Raw genomic sequence first — 13,227 nt, 5'->3', positions numbered from 1 at the left:
AGAGAGAGGTTTGAGGTTTAAAATTTCCTTTATTTTACATTCCTTATGTCAAACAACAGACAAAAAAACAAATCATAAAAACAAACTCAAACAAAAGAAAAAACTAAAGAACCCTCATCCAATGTACACAGAACATTGTTAATTCCCCATTTGTTTACAAATCCATCAATGTTATTTGTCAACTTAAAAAACTCAAACTCTACACGAATTCTAGCGATTATCAGTCTCTGAAATAAAACACAAGCATCATCCGTTTGATGACCGTTCTTTTTGTTCCTCCTTGATAGCCATATTGCTAGTTTTGCAGTCCCAGAAATAAAATTCAAAAGAGTGTGTATAGATTTCTTTCCTACACTGTACCTTGGACCATAAATAAAACCACAGTTGGAAAACTTTTCACCAAACCCACCAAACAAACGACCCAAAAGAACAAAAAGAGACTTCAATCTTAAACACTCGATAAATAAATGAGACAAAGTTTCGTCTTGAGAACAGTAACCACAGAGAACACTAACCCCAGGATCAAGGTGTGCCAGATACCTGTTTGTAGCTATGGCCCCATGCACAACCCTCCACTGGAGGTCACCCACCCGCTTCTCAACAGGGGGTTTGTACAGGGACCGCCAACAGCCTCCTGGGGAAGAGCTGGAGCCAAAAAACTCAAGCCACCTCGAAACTCTCACCTCTGCCAGTGAGCGTAAATTCAGCACCTTCACACAGATGTGGTACAAAACCTTCTTCTCCAGGCCATCAAAACGACCCAAAGGAGAATCTTGTAGAGACAGCAAGAGCTCTGGTTCATCCTGCCACTGATCTACTGCAGGAGAGACGATCAGGGAAGGAAACATGTACTCACATTCATCATCCCATTGGTCAGACAGAGTACTGTTTACAGCAAACGCTCTGATGGAAACTGGCAGAGGGGCACATGCTTCTTCTTTCAGCCTCGATGCGAGTCTGTTGGATCGTATCTGTAGACTCTCCATCAGACTGTCCACAGACAGCTTCATCAGGTGACCCAGCTTCACACAGCCTGCTTCCCTCATCCTAGATCTCAGCGTACCAGATGAGAGGAGCTGTGACGAGAGGAAACTGTTTTCAAACAGAGGCTCTTCAAAAACCCACATTCCAGGTGTTGTCTCAGTCTCTCTCTCAAAGGTGAGGATCTTCCAAGCGTTTAGCACAGACTGGTAGAACGGGGTGAGACCAGACAGATCCAGAGATCCTTGTCTCAGCAAAAAGAGGTGTTTGTCGTACCCCATACGACCTGCTGTCCTCAGCAGAAGACGCGCCGTGTCCAGCCATGGCAGTCCAACCCCATACAACAGCTTCTGCAGAGTTTGAAGCCTGAAGGCCGCGATCCGGGACATGATGTCAATTAGTCCTTGTCCTCCCTCCTCCACAGGTAGATACAAGGCAGCGGCTCTCACCCAGTGACATCCGGACCAGAAAAAGTCCACTAGAGTCTTTTGGAGACGCTGTATAAGAGACGGTGGAGGCGTCAACACAGTCAGTTTGTGCCAGAGAGCCGAAGCGACCAAGTTATTAACCACCAAGACTCTTCCCCTGTAAGATAGCTGAGGTAGCAACCATTTCCATTTAGATAATCTGGCACACACTCTCTCCATGACACCCTCCCAATTTTTCTTCAAAACAGCCTCAGTGCCCAAATAAACCCCCAAGAATTTTAAACCCTGATCAACCCAGTGAATGTTACCTGGCAATACGGGGAGGTTATTGTTCTTCCATTGGCCGACTTTTAAAGCAGAACTTTTCTCCCAGTTAACTTTAGCTGAAGAGGCTTTTTCATAAAGCTCCAGACAATGCTGAAGACCCGTAACATCATTCTGGTTCTTGATAAAAATGTTGATGTCGTCAGCATATGCAGAAACTATTAAATTTGGATTGCTAGGCAAACCTGGAAAAACAAGACCAGTGAGGGTGGAGCGAACTTTGTGTAACAGCGGCTCAACTACAATAGAATACAGCTGTCCAGATATGGGGCAGCCTTGTCTAATTCCTCTCTGGACTTTAACAGGACGACTCAATCCTCCCCCAACTTTTATAACACAAAACACTTCATTATATAATAAACCCAATAAAGAAATAAAACCTTCACCAAATCCAAATGCTCTCAATGTAGAAAAAAGAAAACAATGATCGACTCGATCAAAAGCTTTTTCCTGATCTAAAGAAATAATTCCAACATCCATTTCATATTGCTTACAAATGTCAAACAGATCTCTTAAAAGAAAAAGATTGTCCTTGATGGATCTCCCAGGAACACAATATGCTTGATCTCTGTGTATAATAAGTTCAAGAACATTTTTCAGCCTGTTGGAAAGCACTTTAGAAAATAGCTTGTAGTCCACACAAAGGAGAGAGACAGGCCTCCAGTTCTTCAAAAGAGTCAAATCTCCTTTCTTTGGAAGCAGGGAAAGAACAGCTTGACGACAAGACGATGGTAATATTCCTGTTAAAATGCACTCCTGAAGTACCTCCCACAAGTCGTCCCCCAACAGCCTCCAGAAGTGTTTGTAGAAGTCGGCAGGTAGACCATCTAAGCCTGGACTCTTTCCCGAAGCCATCTGTCCAACCGCAGCCGTCAGTTCTTCTATTGAAACTCCAGCTTCCAGAATGTCCCGATCTGCAGCGGTGAGCTGAGGAAGACCATCCAACAAAGTCTCCCTGGAGCTTCCGCTACAGGTCTGCTTCCTGTAGAGGTCACTGTAAAAGGCTGCAGCATGTTCCTTCATAGCGCCAGGATCAGCAGTCAGCGCTCCATCAAGGAGTCGGAGACAAACCAGCTGCTTCGCCCGGCTGACGCTCCTCTCCAGATCGAAAAAGAAAGATGTCGGGGCGTCCATGTCCTTCACCGAGGTGAACCTGGACCGAACTAAAGCCCCTTTTGCCCTCTCATGTAAGAAACTACTTAACTGATCCTTCTTAAGTTTGTGCTGATTACCAGCGTCAGATGACAAATTCTCTTCAAAATCTTTAATTTCCCTTTCTAAGCTCTGAATCACTTTTTTAATTTTAACTGTAGAAAAACTCGTATATTGTTGGCAAAAGACTCTTGTCTGAGCCTTTCCGACCTCCCACCACTCAATTAAAGACATAAATTCCGATTTCTTTGTTTTCCAAACTTGCCAAAAGTTACTAAAACTCTGACAAAAGAGAATGTCTTTAAGCAATTTCGTATTGAAATGCCAGTAAGATCCACCTCTAATATTACTCGGAAAAAGAAAATCCAAATATATCAAATGATGATCTGAAAAACCAACTGGAGAAATTAGACAGTTGGCCAAATTATTTCTAAAATTGTCTGAAATATAAAGCCTGTCCAACCGGGCCCCACTCACTGTCCCACCCTTCATTTTTACCCAGGTATACTGCCTGTCCTGGGGGTGTTTAGTTCTCCAAGCATCAACCAGGCCCAGCTCTGCTGTCACCTCGGCTAATTTGGAGGATGATGGAGGATGCGGTTCTTCCCCAGTTCTGTCAGTTAAAAAATTTTCAGTACAGTTCCAATCACCCCCCATTACAACACACTCATTATGATTGGACTGTTGCAAAAAAATATACATGTCCTGAAACATTTTAATTCTTTGATCCCCTTGATTAGGCGCATAGACATTCATAAAACAGAATTGGATCTTTCCTATTTCCCCTCTAACCACCAGGACTCTTCCTGGGACCAACTCAGAACTAGAAACAACCTTAATATCTAAGACTGGCGAGAATAAAATTGCTACACCAGCAGATGACCTGGTCCCATGAGATAGAAAATGTTTCCCTTTCCAGCTCAAACCCCACTCCACCTCATTTTCATGATCTGTGTGTGTCTCCTGTAAAAACACATCAAGTTTCTTCAGCCTAATCATATCTAAGCTGATCATCCTTTTATGAGGATCCCTCCCACCATTGATGTTTAAAGTCCCAACCCTGATGTTACTCATAGAGGTGAAAAGGAGAAGGAAGACAGAGACAGTAGAGAGAAAACCACCCAGTGCACTTTAATCATTGTCTTATTTCTGAGTTTTCAACCGTTTCAAACCCTTTTTTTTAGTTACGGACAAATGTCTTCGGACATTTGTCATGTGCTTCTTTAACCGGAAACGTTTCTTCTCATCCAACATTTCAAACCCAACTATTTTCTGTACCATTAACACGCTTCTGATAAACTTTTCCGCATCGGGAAAATAATCAAGAACTTTAACTTGCTTTCCAAACGTTTCATCCAGAAAATCATTAATTTCCTCCAGTGTGTACAACTCATCACTAGATATTTGCGAATCTGTAATGGAAACACTGTCCGAGTCACTGTCATCCTCCATGTCCTCCACCTGTACAGGTGGAGCTACGGACCGATCCTCTGCCGCGCCACCCGAAGGTGGCGGCGCTGCCGCCTCGGCAGCAGCACAAACAGCCGTCCGATCGGTTACTGTATCCAAATCGTTCCCATCTGATGGGTCCTTTGGAACATCAGGTCCAGTTTCCTCAGTCTCCCCTTTTGCAGCGCGTTTATCCTGTCCGCTGCTTCCCTCCCCGGCATCAGAACCAGCTTCTGCCGAGGAAGGATCTCCAACCACCGGAGGCTCCTCTGCTCCTCCTCCCCCCTCAGCCTGATCCTCCTGCTGCTTGTGTGGACAGGAGGCCCGTTTGTGCCCAACATCTCCACACTCAAAACATTTCATGCTCCCAGTGCTCGCATAAACCATGTAGGATCCTTCTTCATATTTTACTCTAAAAGAGACTTCTAACGTGGCAGAGTTTAAGAACATGAAAACTTGCCTCCTGAAGGACTGAACGTGTTTCAGTTTGTCATGTTTGCATCCCAAACCAATGGTTTTAAAACCACTTGCAAGTTTCCCAAAACGCTGAAGCTCTTTCTCCAACAAAGAGTTTGGGATGAACGGCGGGACGCCGGAGACAATGACCCGGGTGGAAGGAACCGCAAGCGGCGACACCTGCAGATACTCTCCGCTTATTGTCACCCCGCTGGCAATCAGCTGGTTCACCAAGCGCTGCTCTTTTAGAAATACCACGACTCCCTTATTCATCCTAGAGGCATAACTTAAGTTACTGTGACCAACTAGATCACCAACCGTCAACAGAACCGTTTCAACTGGAATTATCGGATCAGGTTGGATCCGAAACCCATTTCTCAAAGAGAGGGGCGGCGGCTCCGAAGACGCCATACCGCAAACAAACAGCGCTACAAGCGCTGAAACTCACGAAAACAACCAAGACTTGGAACCAAAACGAAGTCAAGACTATTAAAAAACACTTACATGAAAAAAAATTAAAGAAAGAAAGACAATAACCACCGTTTAGGTCACTTTCACTCTCTCGAACTCACCACCTGCAAACTCACCACCACCACTCAGAGAGAGAGAGAGAGAGAGAGAAGGGCTTCAGAAACAAAAAACGTCTTCAAAGGCCACAAAATTTCCCATTTGCACTTTGCAAGGGTTCACCAAACATGGGACATTGACAGGTGGAAGAAAGTTGTCTTCTCTGATGAGAACATTTAACCCTGATGGTCCTGATGGCTTCCAACGTTACTGGCATGACAAGGAGATCCCACCTGAGATGATTTCTACACGGCACAGTGGTGGGGGCATCATGATCTGGGGTCCGTTTTCCTTCAATGGAACAGCTTCAGGTTGTGCAGGACATCAAACAGCAGCTGGTTATGTGGAGATGTTGCAGCGGGCATCCCTCATGACTGAGGGCCTGTGTGGTAATGACAGGGTTTTTCAACAGGACAATGCTGCAGTTCACAGTGCTGCAGTTCACAGTGCTGCAGTTCACAGTGCTGCAGTTCCCCGGATCTAAACCCAACTGAGAACATTTGGGGACGGATGGGAAGGGAAGTTTAAACATCAGTTCCAGACAGTGAAGCTGTTCATGAAGCATCTTCAGCACGTGGAGCAACGATTCCTCTGGCCTCCTGGACTCACTGGCATCAAGCCTTGACCATCGTTGGACGTCAAGATGGTGGAGCTGCTCATTACGGAGTCCTTTTGACACTCTGAGTTCTGTTTGGGGGTTTTGAGGTTTGGCCTTAAACTTTTGATCAGCTGAAAAAATCATGTTTGAGTTTAAATGCAGTTTTCAATAAATTCCCCTCTAAAGTTTTTGTCTCTTGTGCTGATTTCTTCCTTTAACATTGTGAAGCTCTTAGAACCTCTTAGAACCTCTTAGAACCTCTTAGAAGCTCTTAGAACCTCTTAGAACCTCTTAGAACCTCTTAGAACCTCTTAGAACCTCTTCAGATCCAACAGGGCAAAATGCAAATTCTTGCAGTTTTTGACTGGACTTAAGATTTTGATCAGGAGTGAATATATGTGTAATATATATATATATATATATATATATATATATATATATATATTTACTCTCTCTGCCTGTTCTTAAGGTGAGGTAATTTTATTTATACAGCACATTTTCAGCAACAAGGCCATTCAAAGTGCTTTACATGAATTAAAATGAAATACAAAGATAATAACCAAAGGAGAAAAGAAAGAAAACTAATCTAATGTTGTTCTAAAGTATATAAACTAAGTGCTGCTGTTCAGGGTGGCTAAGTATCTAATGTCATTTCTAAAGAGTGAAACTGATCCAATTCCTTTTCTGGGTTAAAAGTCATATAAACTAAGCAGTGATGTTCCTGTTAAGTATTTCTGGATTCAAGTTCGTAGTTATTCTGATTCTGATTCCAGTTCTGGGATGTTTAATGTTGATCTAAATTACTCCATCATTTCTGATATTACTAATAAACTAAAATAATCCTTTTCTGGGTTAAATAAGGAGAACTGCACTGTTTCTAAAACAAAGAAGAGGAAAGGACACAATATGGCAACATTCAGACAAAACAAAGACATGAGTGAAGGCGGTGAGGTCAAAGGGCCATGAAACCTCGTTACTGAGCCTAACCCAAAGTCCGATACAGGTGTTGTTATCTAGGAATGATGTCCTTGGGACCCTCAGCTCCATGGAAACAGGAGGGGTGAGGAGGGAAGAGCGTTGTGTTTACATATCTTCCAGGAGATTAGAGACATGCAGCCCTTCCAAGGCCATACAGGGGAAGCCAATTCAGAGACAGAACGTCTGAGGTCAGGAAGATTATAAATTTCAATCTTCCCTAAAGTCTCTCTGATGCATCTCAGTTCTCAATCATCCAAATTAGTTTGGTTGTTCCACTGAGCCAAAACCAGCAGCTTCTCCAAGATGGATTCCATCTGGTTAGTGAGTTGTAGAGTCCTGGTCTCTGTCCACCAACAGTCTGAGTGGTCGCTACTTCGGCCAAGTCCGTCACAAATGTGTCGATAATCCAGGAATCCGAAGCTCCAAACAGCAGAAATCCTGTCATCATGAATAAATCCAGGGTGGATCCCACCAGGTGTGTCCCTGCAGGACAAGAGGCTCTGTGTGCCCAGACGTCTCGTCTGAAGTTTGATCAGCTGCATTGAGAGGTCGGCTGATCAGATCCATAATTTGTAGATTTGGATGATGTGCAAAGAGGCTCCAAAATATAGAAGAAGAGAAAAACAGAGCAAGCAGGCAGGGAGGGAGCAGAGGGAGAAAACGTCCACCTTCATGGGGAGCAAGACAGAAAAAGTCTTGAGACTTCTCGCTGCCTCTGTCTGGGCTCCGTTGCTATGGTAATTAACGACTGCATTGCGAGACCTGAGCTCAAACATTTTAAAGTAATTCTGGCATTTAAAATAGGCTGTGTCCCTCTCAGACAGCGGTTCAGGCTACAGCATCGGCAGCGCATCTGAGTCTATAAGCTGCGAGACAGACCATAATAGCCTGCAGCTCAGAGTTGGGGCCGGGCTCCGTTGCTATGGTAATTAACGACTGTAGCTGTGACTGTGTGTATGAGTCAGAGCGGAGCCTCCATTGACTTTAATGGGATTGTGTTGTTTTTCGCAATTTATGTCGCCATTTTAACTCAGAATCCCACTAAAAGTAATAGCCCACTTCTCGGGATCAAGCTGAACATTTTGATACCACTTTTGTGGGAGGACACAGAGCGGATTGAGCCGCATTAAGGGTGATAGGTGTAGAGCAACAGGTTCCTGCCATGCATTGCATATGCAGGCCCCAAATACCTGTAAAATTACAGGCGAGTCATCCTGAGTCTGATGAGAAGGTGGTCTCCACCATGAGCCAAGACAGGACCGATTACTGGAGCTAACAGGGCTAACGGAGCTAACGGAGCTAACCGGGCTAAAGAAGCTAACAGAGCTAACAGGGCTAAAGGAGCTAACGGAGCTAACAGGGCTAAAGGAGCTAACAGAGCTAACAGGGCTAAAGGAGCTAACGGAGCTAACAGGGCTAAAGGAGCTAACAGAGCTAACAGGGCTAAAGGAGCTAACGGAGCTAACAGGGCTAAAGGAGCTAACAGAGCTAACAGGGCTAAAGGAGCTAACGGAGCTAACAGGGCTAAAGGAGCTAACAGAGCTAACAGGGCTAAAGGAGCTAACAGGGCTAAAGGAGCTAACGGAGCTAACAGGGCTAAAGAAGCTAACAGAGCTAACAGGGCTAAAGGAGCTAACGGAGCTAACAGGGCTAAAGAAGCTAACAGAGCTAACAGGGCTAAAGGAGCTAACGGAGCTAACAGGGCTAAAGGAGCTAACGGAGCTAACAGGGCTAAAGGAGCTAACGGAGCTAACCGGGCTAAAGAAGCTAACAGAGCTAACAGGGCTAAAGGAGCTAACGGAGCTAACCGGGCTAAAGAAGCTAACAGGGCTAAAGGGGCTAACAGAGCTAATAGAGCTAACGGGGCTAAAGGAGCTAACAGGGCTAAAGAAGCTAACACAGCTAAAGGAGCTAACGGAGCTAATAGAGCTAACGGGGCTAAAGGAGCTAACAAGGCTAAAGGAGCTAACAGTGCTAACGGAGCTAACAGAGCTAAAGGGGCTAACGGAGCTAATAGAGCTAACGGGGCTAAAGGAGCTAACAGGGCTAAAGGAGCTAACAGGACTAAAGCAGCTAACGGGGCTATCAGAGCTAACGGGGCTAACGGAGCTTTCTTTGATTAAAAGCGAATAAAGTACAAAGGTTTACAAAATGACAAGTAATAAAAAACCTAAAGAGAGAAAAGAAACAAGAGGAGCTGACAGAAATGGACCAACAAGAGTTCAGAGGTTGCAGAAGGGCAACTGTTGCTGGGCAACAAGGCCAGTTTGGAGAATCGTCCCAGAACCCGATGAACAGAACTGATTGGGTTTCTGAGGCGGATCACCTGGCTTCAGCGATCCATCAGGATTCATGTGTCCATAAAACATCCTGGATCTGAGAACCACTGCTGGTAGAACCGGGTCGGGTTCTGCTGGAAGGTGAGCTGTTAGCAGGAAGCAGGGAGACGTGGTGAGGTGGCAGCCGGACGAGCCCAGAATAACTTGGCCCGGTCCAGGTTCAGGTTTAGACTAGGCCGCCCTGTAATCAGCGGCTGCCGCTCTCTCATTTCCCTCATAGAAACCAGGCGAGGGTCTCCGCCGCAGGCCGCCTCGCGGGGTTCCTCTGTCCTCAGCCCCCGTCTCCCTGCTGTTCCAGCAGTTCCTGACTTTTTCTGGAGATTCAGATCAGATTTCAGATGGGAGGTCCAGTTGTCACAGTGGGGGGTTTCCTGCCCCCCTCAGTCAATGTTTGTTGCTGTGCTGATCTTGCTAAGTTGCTGTGCTGCAGGCGGCAGCCTGACCTGCCGCCTGCAGCACAGCAGTTTCCAGCAGCACATCTGGAGCGGCTGGCGGTTAAATCTGGAGCGAGTTTATGAGGGCGAAGCCGCAGAGCCGCCGCTCCGCCTACAGCGGCTCTGATATCCACACATTTGCTTCTGTCTCTGTGTTTATGTGACGCCGCTGCTGAGACGGGTTAGACAGCAGAACCAAACCTGGAGCAGCTAGGAACCGGTTCTGGGTTGATGAGTTGCTGTCTGTCTCAGATCGGACCTCTGAGGCCTCCAGGTGGCCTAGCGCCCCGCAGCGCCCCCTACTGCCCCTAACTGCCCCCTACTGCCCCTGGCTGCCCCTAACTGCCCCTGGTGCCCCTGGGGGCTGCGTGACCTCAGACCGGACTGCCCTTCCTTGCGATGGCCGTCAGGCGTGGTGCAGAGCCGGTTGCTATGGTTACTGCTGTGACCTGATTGTTAGAAAAAAACAATACGGGGAAACTTCAAAGAGGGCTGCTCAGTTGCCTAGCAACAAGGCAGCCTGCTCCCCCTCCATGCTTCCCTGGTTGCATCATCTTTCTGTTCACTGTTTTCATCCCTCCATCTCTGCTTTTATCCCGACCATCAGAACCTTTCAGTAGCAAGTGGACCGACCCGTTAAGCAGATCTCACTGTGCTGACGGTTCCCTCCACTGGTTCTGGTTCTGGTTCCAGATTAGAACCTCCTCGTTCTCCTGTCTGTCCAGCAGCAGCTGGTCTAGAGGGAAGGACCTGACCTCTGACCCCGGTCTCTCTTGGATGAAAGGATTGGATTCATCACCTGATTCTCTCCTGCTTGTTACGTGTTCATGACGTCATGAGGTCATGACGTCATGAGGTCATGAGGTCATGACGTCTCATTAGTTTCAGATTTTCTTCATGGATCAAACTTTATTCAGAAATGTAATCTCTGATTCTGGAGCCATCAGATTCCCAAAAATACTTCAGGATTTCCATCTCTCTCTTCTGCACACGGAAACTCTGGTTCTTCTCCGGTTTCCGCTCCTTCACTTCATGCTTCTTTGCTTCCACCTGGCGGCCAGCTGAGGAACTGCAGAAACCAGAACCAGCAGCTCCAGTAAAACACTCACCAGTTTAATGTCGCCTGGCTGCTCAGATAACTCATGTTTCTACTTTTACATCCACAAACACTTTGTTGACATGATGAATGTTTTTCTGCTCTCATTGGTTGTTTGTTTTCTTACTGGATTATTGCGTCACATCACATGACCCGTCTAATTTAACACACGTGTAAAATAAAGGGTGAGTCCTTCAAACACAGGAGGAACAACACAAACTGTCTCCTGCTGTCAGGCTGACCGCTGAGCCCAAAGTGATTCTGATAACAGGTCATGGGCCCAGAATCGATGAACAGCGTCCAGATGTCCAACGTCCAGATGTCCAATGTCCAGATGTCCAATGTCCAGATGTCCAATGTGCAGACAGACAGTGAGCACCTGCTGTAAGTAAACAAGGAAGATGAACAGAAGAGAAACAGACATGACACTCAGCCGATGGTCCATGTGAATCTATGGGATTCATAGTTTGTGAATCCCATAGATTCACAAACTATGGGAGACAAGTTTTTAGGACATTTTCGATTACAAGGACTGAAACAGACAATTCTGACAAGCCGCACCGATGATGACGAAGAAGAAGACGAAAAAAACGCAGAAGTTTGTGCTGAGCTCATTCAGTGGATGACTAAAGTCTCACTTATCATGAATGACGCGGCAGACGACGGACGCTGGGAATCCTGCGGGTCCGTTACGCCGCAAAGGGAAACCCAGGTGATCAACCTGCGTACTGAGCTGCCTTCACTGCAGAAATCAGCCAGTGAGTCGGTACCGAGTATCATCAGAGCTCAGACGGAGTCAAGGACTTCCAGAGACATTTAACCCATCTGCTGTTTATACCACTCAATGTGGACCATGTGATGAAAGCTAAAGAACATTCTGGATCGAAATGCGCACCAAGCGGCGCAAATGATCCTGAGCAGGAAGTTCAGAGATCGTGTAAATGTGGGATGAAAGGCCACATGAGCAGAACCTGCCAGCGGAAGCAGTGATGCAGTCAGAATAACCTGCAGACGGAGAAAACAACGACATCGCGCGGAAAGTAGCCGAAGAGACGGGCGGCGACAAGGAGTTTGCTTTCCGGGTGAGCGACGCCGACACGCGAATGGACGACATCAAGAGGAGACGTCTGATGCTGGACGCTGGTGCGACGTCCACGTCATCACCGACATCAGGAGGTTTCTGAGGCTTGATGAAAGCTTCCAGGCCGAGACGCACTGCGTGGAATTGGCTGATGGATCCAGGTGTTTTGGGGTTGCTAAGCAACGAGGAGATGAGGAAGTGCGTTTGATCGACAGCAGAGGTCGATGTCTTAAAACATGCTGAACTGTACATCCCTTCATATCCATCTTCTCAGTGAAGCTGCAACATCCAGAGGAGCAACGATGATCTTCAGAGGAAAAGACACGAAACCAAGTTCAGTAACAAACTGTATCACTTACCGCCATGTTGGGTCTAACTAGATTCACCCACATGCAAGAGCACCACACAGGAGAAGGACGAGAAGTTTAAGAGATTCATTGCAGAACAGGTTTGAACTGGACCGACAGGGAACAACAGAGGAGATGGTGAGTTTGAAGTCGTGGGAGATGTGAGAATCTTTCAACGTAAGGAACCTGAACTTACTTGTGCTGGGAGGGGACTGTGGCTCTGGGTCTTCCTGTTCTTGGGAGATCCTTTCCAGCAATAGAGAGGTCTTAGAGACGGAGGACAAGCGGCGGCTTGTGTTCGGTGGAGAGGCGGCGTTGGAGGACGGACAGGTCAGCAGGAGCTCTGAGGAGTCAGCGGAGCGGACGGACTGCCAGTCGGACCTCAGGTGGAGAATGGATTCAACTGTCAGAGGTTGAAATGGAGACTCGGGCATCTGACGGGTAACAATCTGTCAGCGGGGAGTGGAGATCCAGATCCGGAGCAACGGGAAGCTCCAGAAGGAAACAGCGATCAGAGAGGCGGATGTAACTCAGAGAAACTCAGAGGCCTAGAAGGTACCATCACTGGCTGACAGTCCGGCGTCGATGTATTGACAGGCCGCTTCTCTTACGCTGCAGGTCACATGGAGCGTATCCTCCATGACGTCATCATGGAGCGTATCCTCCATGACGTCATCTAGTGGAGAAACTGTGTCTGTATCGATACTGTGTCACTCAATACTGACACCTGCTGGACATTAAAAATTCCTGCAGGCATCGTAATGATTTGATGATCAAGTCTGTACAATAAGATTTAAGTCTTTGTATTTTATTGAATATTACATGTTGTATTATGTCATATCTTCAGTTACATTTGATATACAGTCAATAAATAAAGTGAAAATTTAAGTGAATGTGTTTTAATGAGGATGATGTTTTTATCCCACACATTTTTATTAAAAAAAAAGTTTTTACAACCTTTTGAAATTGAGCCTGTTAAACTGTTTGACAAAACTTC

At 46.3% G+C, this 13,227-nt stretch overlaps 1 long non-coding RNA gene across 1 annotated transcript; it reads right to left on the bottom strand.

Annotated features, from left to right (window-relative positions):
* Positions 1 to 10,798: 10,798 nt before the first annotated feature.
* Positions 10,799 to 11,895, bottom strand: LOC145552348 (uncharacterized). Its single transcript, XR_014088379.1, has 2 exons — positions 11,808 to 11,895; positions 10,799 to 11,184 (listed from the first exon to the last, which is right to left on the bottom strand). It is a non-coding gene; the product is annotated as an uncharacterized LOC145552348 (long non-coding RNA).
* Positions 11,896 to 13,227: the final 1,332 nt, after the last annotated feature.

The sequence above is a fragment of the Poecilia reticulata genome, chromosome 7, assembly GCF_904066995.2.
Source record: "Poecilia reticulata chromosome 7, P_reticulata-male-v2, whole genome shotgun sequence".
Classification (NCBI taxonomy): Eukaryota; Metazoa; Chordata; class Actinopteri; order Cyprinodontiformes; family Poeciliidae; genus Poecilia; species Poecilia reticulata.
This window is presented reverse-complemented; position numbering and strand designations above follow the sequence as displayed.